The sequence below is a fragment of the Pinus tabuliformis genome, chromosome 5_2 (genome assembly GCF_031772625.1).
Source record: "Pinus tabuliformis cultivar Carrire ecotype Pingquan chromosome 5_2, CPIR1, whole genome shotgun sequence".
Taxonomy (NCBI): Eukaryota; Viridiplantae; Streptophyta; class Pinopsida; order Pinales; family Pinaceae; genus Pinus; species Pinus tabuliformis.
The window spans coordinates 361,471,679-361,482,317 of record NC_142306.1 but is presented as its reverse complement, the minus strand read 5'-3'; positions in this window follow the sequence as shown (position 1 = coordinate 361,482,317).

The following is a 10,639-nucleotide window of genomic DNA, read 5'->3' as shown; positions in this document are numbered from 1 at the left end:
AGCTACCTTCCAAGGCATACTCAAGTCTCAAACCGTAGAAAGCCATATTGCCGACTCTGAAGTATGAACTACAAATTCAATTTTCACCTGCACAACAAACTCGAAATCTCCTCTTTTATATTGTCTTTAGCTTTGATACCATTTTCTGTACATTCAACAGCTCATGTGATATACTAAAACATAAGACAAGAATATACTCTACTTTTCTCAACGGAAACCAAAAATGATCGATGAAAACAATAAGCAAAAAGAGGAAGAATATCAATCGCACATAACACAATATTTCTTTGGGGAAAGTCATTGCTCAAAACCCCGACTATCTATATTGCATTAACCAGAAGATCTGAGAAGAAAAGACATTGTGCGTTCACACTAGAACAATTCATGCACAAGTATGATCTAACTCTTTGCCTCACAAGCCAACTCAAGCCAACACTTAGCCAATTTTGTTGTCTACCAAGCCCCTACTTCCTTGCACAATTCCTAAGAGAATTAGCTCATATTTAATTGGGAAATCCTTCCTCCATAACTGCGCAATCCAAACATAGGTCCTAAACTGATTGCATGCGCCATCTGTACAACTTGGAAAATTATACAACTGATAGTGCATTGTGCCTGCAAACTAATCTCAACTAGGTCTTCCTCTAAACTGACATGCATGAGTTTTTTATGAGTGAATCTTCAGTTAACCGGGTCTTCCTCTCTAGATGATAAAAGGTTTAACTTTTGGTTTGAGAAAATGTGACCTAGAGGCATCTATGCTATCAAAATCATGGGGGATCGCACTCGGCCTAGCTCACACCAACCTTTAACATGATTAGGTTTTTTCCCATAAAATTTCGAACCAATAACATTCACATTACAAAATAACTTAGCAATACACACATCACCATTTATTACATACCTCGTAAACTTAATTTAATAATATTAAAAATTAAACATAAAATTTAATTTTATAATATTAAAACCAAAAATTTTAACTTTAAAATTTGGAAAAAAAAATCTTAGACACAAATTTCCAAAATCCAAAACAATTTTCGTCCCATCAAAATTGTTTTGTTTCGTTACTAAATGCAAAAATGTGGGAATAAAAATAATTATTTAAAAAATAGTAAAAGAAAGTCCATTGCATTATGAATAAAGTCAATTTACTTAAATTCTTTTATATTTTTTTTTAACAGTATCAAGCTTTAGTTTTGTTTTTTACAATATCAATAACATATTTTAATGGGAGGTTTAACCAATTAAATTTACTTAAAAAATATTATTCCCAAAAAAATATTGATTGGTGTCATTTATTTTATATGGGAGATAGAGGACTTCGATGGAATAAAGGTAATATAAAGGTATCAAATATTTAGATAAGGATGGTACGTCGTAAGGAAATAGTATATAGCACTAATTAATGCTTCTTTGACAACTGTTGAAAGATAGAAAAATATCAACAAAATGCAAGGACCATGTTACAATGAAATCTTACTGTAATATTGCTTCCTTGAGCCTTACCAATCATAAGACCTATGTTGAAGTTAAAGACCTTGTCTAATTATGCCAACATGAATGCCTCGTAAATAAAATAAAATAAAATAAAAAAAATAGATCATGATTTGCTACCTTTGAAATCAAAGGTCGTTTTGGTACAATTCATCATAAACTTCTCCTTTCCTAGAAATGAAGCATAGGCTTTTCTTGATTTATATCAAGTTCTATCTCCTTGTTTCCATTGCTAGGTGATGAGAGTTCACTCTAAATTGACTGATTTTATGTCATTCATGCATGAAGATTTTTTCTCTTGAGAATATGTTGTTCTATGTTATTTTTTCTTTAGGTACTCTTCTTTATAACTTGAAGAATCTTAAGATTGTACTATAATGAACCTAGCTTTTGTACAAATCCTACTTCCATATTAATGGGGGTTTTATATGGATGTCGTTAACCATTTTATGTTGATTTGAGTTCATACTCACTAAGTATTCTTTTGATTTTGTTGTCTTGTGTTACTGTGTATAGTATATTTGTCTCTGTTTTTATGTTGCAGACTGAGTTTATGGTGTTTTGTGTCGCTGAAAAAAATGGAATATATTCCTAATGGACCAGCTCATTTCCAAATGAATATGGAAGAATGCCTACACTTTTGGAATTTTTGACGTATTAGTAGACTAGAAACAAGTTTGTTGAAAACATTTACATACACAAAAAGGATTGTAATTTTTTGCAATTCTTACTTAGTCGAGTCTAGGTTGGGTCAATGTCCTTACATGCTTGATTCCAAAAATCATGCAAATTGTTCTTAGTTTGATTGCAAAAGTTTACACTAGCACTTTTAGTACAGTGGAAACAAATGGAATATATACTAGTATAATTATTAACACAATATAAATGAATTTTTATTTTTTTAAATATAATGATTAATAAAGGTAAAATAGTAATTTGAATATTATATATATGGTAATATTTTGAAAATTTGAACTAGTCACATTCTCATAAGGAGCGTTTCAAAAATGCACTCATTCACTATTAATACAAAGTCAATAAAAAAGTATAAAATATAAAATTTTAATTATAAATTAAAATGAATACTCGTTAATACTTAAAATAAAATTTAATATATTAACATTGTAAATTTTTAAATGTTATAATACAAATGTCCTATGGCAATTCCTACACACAACAAAAATAAAGCTATTTTGCATTCACCTCTAATTTATTTGAAATAATATTAATTAAAAATAATTTTTTATATTTTTAAAATATAATATTATTATTTTAAAAAATTTAACTATATAAACACTTATCTTTTATCATTTCTTTATTTTAATACAGCCTAAATTCAATACTTTAAATATTATATACAAATATTTTATAAAATGGATAATTTCAATCTTATCTTATTTGTTTCTTCAGGTCCGATAGACAAAATTTAGTCTCAACAGACGGACGTTAGCCACCATCATCATCATTAAAAAAGAAAGAAAAAAAATACAAAATATGCCCAACCAAAAAATCTTATCTTAAATATTATATCGATCATCCGGCACGAAAAAATCTCTTAAATATTATATTTATCACCGGTCAAGAACATATTGTAGTTACCACAGAGAAACTTTATGGATTTTGATATTTGGCCAAAATATTTTACTTTCGTATGATTGGATGTTTCCTTTCCTATCGTACATGGCATCTATAATGATTTTCTTTACCAATATTGAAGCCATAGGTTATAGAAATGTCCTTGTCTTCTCACCGCCAGCACGTTATTCAGTAGTGGAGCCTACTCGCCTATGCATTAACTGGTCATGGAGCGTACCTGTCTGCCTGCCTGAGTCCGAACAATGGAGATATTGGAAAAATAGGAAGTAATGTATGCCCATACACACCCTGCACTAAGCCCATCACCCAATGATTAACTTAGTGAATTATTGTTAAGAATGGTGGTGATAGTAACCCTGGGGACTTATGCTTTGGTGCAGGCTCTAAAGCCTGATGCCATTTCAACTTAGGCACCACTAGTGGCTGCAAGGTCGAGAGAGCGTGTATCGGTGTTGTATACTTGGAAACACCATTTTCCCACCTATGATGGCAATGGGTAATTGAATAATGGTTATGATGGAAGTTTTTACCCAGATAGCTTAATTAGATGTTCAAGCTCATGGTCAACAAATATAGAAACAACGAGTTCCTCATTGTATATATTAAGTTTATTGGCCACAATATAATTTGGCGACGAAATCCTTGATGATCTTCTTCAATCATAAAGGTACTCGAAGCGAGAAGCAACTCTGGCATCCTATACATAGAGGCCTAGTTCTAAGCGGGGGTGAATCAAGCTTCGGTGGTAGTCATAGTCAGAAGAAAGAGAGTGTCCAGAAAGCAGTGAGACCAGATACAAGGATTGTAGATGATGGTGATTCTGATTCAGAAAGTTGGCAATGAATTGATTTGGGGGAGCCCCCATTTCAGAACCCAAAAATTTGTGAAGCAGTTTTAAATTTAGTTATAAATTTTGTTACTGGCCTATTTATTTTGTTACTTGGGCTTTCAGCTAAAAGCCAAGGGTTACTCTAAGGCGGACTGGCAGTGGCTAATAGATAGATAGGTACTACAAAAAGATTTCGGCTTGGGAATATAAGACCATATCTATGGTAGGGAGAATAGTTCTAACTCATGCTGTATTAATGCAACTGGTTGTATATTAGGCACACATTTTCTTCCTTCCTGCAAATATCATACAGAAAATGAACAAGATAACTGCAAACTTCATATGGGGTGGTAAATCAAATCAGAGAAAATATCATCTTTCAAAAATGGAAAAGATATCTTTGCCGAAGGGCTCAGGAGGATGGGGATTATTGGATCTGAGGTCATTTGGTAAAGCACTCCTGTGCAAATCATTATGGAGAGGAATTTTCGGGGAAGGGCCGTGGAGCATTACTATCAAAAAGAAATATATGAAAGGAAAAGCCTTGGAATTCTGGTTCAGAACAGGAAGGATTGGAGCCACATATGGGTCAGCCATATGGCTCAGCTTCCGCAAAGTGGAGCAATATTTTTTAAAGAATTTGAAATGGAACTTACAGTCTGGCAGTAGAATCCTAATTGGATTAGATCCCATATGGAGCGGACGGGAAAGCATATCCATCCCCAAAAGTCTTCTTCTTTTTTTTTCCACAGGAATGGTATTTTTACGTGGGACAAGCTCATAATTGCTTGGCGAGGCCCTCTCCCTCTCTGGAAAGAGGCTGTTGATCTTGGCCTGCCAGAGCCTCTGGCTAGGCTATGGAATCCTGTCAAGGAAGCACTGAGAGGTTGCGGGTTTCATCGTTCTAGGCCAGGAGACCATCTTACATGGTCGGTGCCAAAAGCAAGTCTGCCGATTCGAGTAAAAGATATTTATACAGATTTGATAGGATTAAAGGCCATACAATCCTGTACAATTTATCCTCCGCTCTTCTGGAAGACAGGATGTTCTCCAAAATCAATATATTTCTCATGGATGGTGTACCACAATAGAAATCTGACATGGGAAAACCTAAGGAAAAGAAATTGGCACAGGCCGAGTAGATGCTCAATGTGCGAAGCAGATGAGGAATCAAATTATCACATGTTCTTCCAATGCAAATTTACCCTACAAATTTGGCATGAATTGGCAATGCTATATGGTTTCCCTCATGTTGTTTTTGATTCAATTCATGCAGCCTTTGAATGGTGGAGTGGGCAAAGAGATTCATGGAGGTCGATCATTATTATTGTTCTCTGGTGTGCTTGGAGGTGGAGGAATAGTAAAATCTTCAAAGAATCAAAGATCCCCCTCAAGTCTATTCTGCAACATATTATTTCCATATATGACTCTGTGCCAAAAAAGCAGCCCAAAATGAAAAGAGGCAACAATAAAGAGAAAGAATTTAATTTCACAGGTTTCCCGAGAGCGTTTTTTGATGGTGCTGAGCAGCAAAACACTTGTGGATGCGGGGTTCACATTATAATGGACGAGAAGCTGCAATATTTTATATCATGGAATGGAGGGAAGGGCACAAATAGTATGGCTGAGGCAAGGGCTCTAGCGGGTCTCCTTGCTTTCTGCATCTTTTTTGATATACAGGCTATTTCAATCTTTGGTGACTCCAAAACAATGATCGATCATGTCAAGGGAACCTGCCACATTAAGTGCCCACACCTCACAGGTTGGATGGACAGGATTTTGTTTTATTGGGGTCTCTTGAAAGACTGCTCCATTCAACACATTTTCCGAACTTAGAATCAGCAAGCAGACAGCCTGTCAAAGGAGGGTTTGCTCCTTGAATCCGGTGCCTGGTCCATGAAGGTTATATGTGGAGAAAACTCATGTTTTATCCAGGACTTCTCTATCCCTGGATCTTGATTATCCTTCGATTGTTGTCAGTTTTATCTATTTTTCATCTTTTTGTTTTAATACTTGTATATGACATGTTATATGGATGTCCAGCAGTCTCGAAATCCAGATCTTATTCCACCAATGTTCATGCATGTGATGCACATATGTCGGGCATATGCTTTCATGTTTTGGTTTTTGGAACAGCTCAGGTGTTTTTCTTTCAACACAAAGGAACTCCACCTACAGTTTTTGTTTTCAAGAACAAAATCCTTCTACTTCAAAGAGCAGAACTATGTACTATTTGGAACTTTTATATAATCTCAATATAATACAATGATGCTTTTTCTTTCTGAAGAAAAAAATTAAAAAATAAATAAATAAATAAATTCCAACTCACCCAGACCCTGTAGCACATAAATTAAATCAGGGTAAAACATATAAGCAGTGTTTATTAAGACGCCCACCACTGTCGTTAGCTGGTCCTAATTAAACTAGTTGTCGCATTGTAATTTTTCAAATGCCCCGAAATAGTAGAAAGTACAGGAGAGGGACAAAGCTTGACAGTGGAAGACTCCAACCCAACAGAAACAGAAAACTCCAACAGCACCTGCAAGCGACAGTGAACAGACAATCTGAGCAGGTGTAGAGAACAGGTACATTGGAAGAAGGGAGAGCAGCAGAGACTTGATTGTAGGTTGCAGTAGGTAGTAGAGTAGAGCAGCAGAAAGTGTATTGTAGGCTGCATTAGGTAGTAGAGTAGAGAAGGAGAAAGGATTGGGGTCTTGTGAGCAGAAGGTTGGGCTGCTCGTCGAAGGAGGAAGAAGTGTGCAAGGAGGGTGTGCAGAGTTTAGTAGGGGAGAAACTTGCAGTTCAACATGTAGAGGAGGATTTGGATCGCACAGCAGCTCAAGAAAGCATGGATTTCCACCTGCAGTTGGCTCGGGGAGGAGCCAGGAGTTTGTATCAGAGCCTGTTGAAGCCCAAGTATTAATTAGAAGATTAATTAAGGAAATCAATGTAAATGAGAAATGTAATGAAAGTGAAATGACATGAAACGCAATTAAAATGTTATGAAAGATTCATGTCATTTGGGGGAAAAGTTAGTCGTACATATTTTTAGGAAAATATTAAAATATTTTCCCCCGCCTCCTAGGCTCAGGTGTTTTTGTGTTGGGAGCAGAGCGAGAGTTGGGTTGATCAATCTTATGTGTAAGAGAGCTGCATAGGTCTTTTTGGGACTGTGTGAGCAAAGGGTGGAAGGATACATATCTTGTTGTAAATTCTAGTCTATGTTATGTGAATTTGGATCGAGTGTTGTGTGTTTATTTCTAGTTATTTTTCTGTGTAATGTGAAGCAATATGTTGTCTAGTTTTGTGTTTTAAATTGCGGAAATATGTATTTTTATGTGTAGTTGTGTAGCATTTATTTTATTTTTCGCTGGTTATGGTAGAGGTGCTTTCTGGATTAGTTCATTGTCCTTTTATTTAGGGCAATCTATTTGCAGCGGTTTGATGTGGATGGTTGGTTTAACCTACTAATGTTGCTAGTTTGTTGTTTGCATATTTTCCTATGTTAAAATCTTTGCAGCTATCTTTGTTTTGTTGGCCCTCCTTACCAGAAGGAAAGGGAATATGTCCAAAAAGTTTTCAATTAGATGTAATTCAGTGAGTTGAGAGAAATGTTGTTACCCTTCTCACCCAAGTTTGATTCCTTGTATGTGACATGTTTATTTGTTTATTAATATTACACAAAGTGCATGGAAAAGAGCATACACACTAAAAAAGGTAGCAAATTGGACACACACACACACACACACACACACACACACATATATATATATAACTTGTCAATTAGATGTAGTGTTTGGGAGAAATGTTTTCATCCTCGCTACTCAAGTTTAATTCCCTTCATCTGACTTGTTGAGCTCATAATGAATATATCCTTGTAATAGCTTTGAGCATTGTTGTCTAAGAGTCCCTAGAGGACCAAAACATGTATATTCCTAGAATATAAATATATTTCTTCATAGAGCTTTCTACCCCAAGATTTGATAGAAACTCTCATATATTAGGTAAATAGAAATATAGAAAAATTTTGAGAAAGTTGAAACCTCAAACATATGGCATCAAGGATGGAAATCAGTCAAGGATCTTCTCCTAGAACCTCGATGGGGGAATAGTGGCAGAGATTCATAGGAGAATTTGCATCGCACCAATGTTAGGATCAGGGATAGGTCAAATTCTATACGATGGGTTCATGCTCCATCAGGGCAATACTCCCCAAAATATGGTTATAACTTATTGATGGCTAGGAAAGATTGGGGAGTGCAGGAATGGTGGTGCAAATTATTATGGAAATTGAAAAGTCCTACAAAAGCAAGACTTTTCTTCTAGTGCATCCTAAAGAATAAAGTCTCCACCTAATAGAACCTTCAGAAACAGAAAAAACATGGGTCAGGCTAGTATATTTTGTGCAAAAACGTTGAAGAATCTGTTAGCCATTTATTTTTACAATGCCCTTTCATATCCAAGGTTTGGGAGTCCACTTTGCACCTATTGGGGATAATATTAACATGGAATGGGGATACCTGTAGGGAAGCTTGGCAAAGTTGGTGGAATTCGGAAAGAGATGAAAACTTAAGAAACATTCCTCTGATCATCTCATGGGGCATATGGCTAGCCTGAAACAAAGGCATCTTTCATGATCGTGCAACTCCTCCCTATCTGATTGCAGCGGAACATGCTTCAATTTTTTCTCTTATTCCTATAATTTCTCCTTCTCAGGGTTACAAGATTATCAGGGAAGAACGTATTAGGCCTGATATCCCTTGGGCATACTTTGATGGTGTTTTTGATGCACGTAATAGGTGTGGGGCAAGGTTGGTCATCCACATTAATGAAAACAAATTTTTCAAAGCTTCGGTGGGCATAGGACTAGGAACTAATAATTATGTTGAACTACAATCGTTAAAATTCTTAATGTGTTGGATAAAACAGTGGGGGATTGGATCCGTGCAAATTTTCGGTGATTCATTGAATGTTATAAATTGGTTCAACAGTTTGTAGAGATGTCAAAATCATATTTTGATTCCACGCTTAGAAGAATTTTTTCAAATCAAAATGACTTATTATGATATATTTGTCCGCCATATCTACAGGGAGCAGAACTTAGCAGCAAACCTCCTTTCTAAGGAGGGTTTACAGCAGGATCTAGGCGTTTGGCGTATAGCATAACATACAAATGGGATGATCCGTGTGTTGGATTAGCGGCCCTACAATCTCTAGTCTGGCCTCTCTAGTTGCTTTTTTCACATATCAGTGTTTCCAGTTTTTATACTTTTGGGTACTTGTCCACAGGGTTTGGACAGGGTCTTTTTTCATGATGAAACTATGGGCTGTTTTTTGCTCAGTTTTGATGTAGATTTTTGCCTATTTCATGGCGGATATACTACTTTCAAAATGCTTAATGGTCTCTACTATGTAACCTTTTATCCTCTTAATAAAAAGTTCAATTTTTCCTCTGAAAAAAAAAATAAATAAATAAATAAAGAAACATGGTTTACCTAAAGATGCATTTGATCGAGTTGATCTTAACTAACTTCTAAATATCTAAATATTATAGAATAGCATACAGATGGGATGATCCGTGTGTCCGATCAGCAGCCCTACAATATCTAGTCTGGCCTCTCTACTTGCTTTTTTCACATACATTTTTTCTAGTTTTGTACTTTTGGGTACTTGTCTCCACCAAACTATCTGTACTTTTGCATAGAACAATTATCTTTTTGTAAAACTGGTATTTATAAGGGTCGTTTTCTCCATAAGGGGAGGCCCAGGTTTTGGACAGGGTCTTTTTTCATGATGAAATTGTGGGCTGGTTTTTGCTTAGTTTTGATGTAGATTTTTGCCTATTTCAGGGCAGATATACTACTTTTCAGAATGCTTAATAGCATCTACTATGTAACTTTTGATCCTCTTAATAAAAAGTTCGATTTTTCCTCTGAAAAAATAAAGAAACATGGTTTACCTAAAGATGTATTTGATCAAGTTGATCTTAACTAACTTCCAAATATCTAAATATTGTATCATACTTGTCTTTAGAAATTGCATGTGAAAGAGTTCATGAAATTCTTAATTTAGTTGATAATTTTGGAAACAAATTGAATATTGGACCTTCAATGTGATAGATATATGCTTTGGAATAATAACAAAATATTGCTAAGTAAAAATATATTCAAAGTTCAATAATGGAAGAAAAATTATGGTAGTAAACTATAATTGTTGGATTTCTAATGTGAGAATACCAATTTTTGGGCTTCGCTTTTGTCATAATTCTCTCCCTAATAAAGTTACTATTCTTAAACCATTTTGCTAATACTCTATGTCCATCTACGTCATTAACCATCATTATTCATCATTATACATCTCATGTGGATAATACATTGTTTTTCTATGTTTTTAGTGATTAAAAATGATTATATTGTAGTTTTACTAATGACGGTTTATGAAGTGTGATTCCTATAGTTCAATTCAATTCAGCTCTTATACCAGCAATTCACTTCTGGTACCCAAAAAAAAATTAACATATGTGCATGCTTAGAGGAGGAAATCAGCCACATGTATTTTGAACACTGAGGTGTCAACATGATCTATGTTGTTCCATTTGGACCTCCAACTCATAAATAACACTTCAACCCAATTTGGTAGTAGTTTTCAAACATCATATTGTGACATGATTTCCAGCCAAATGAAAACAAATCTCAAAATTTTTAAACATGGGTTTTGTCT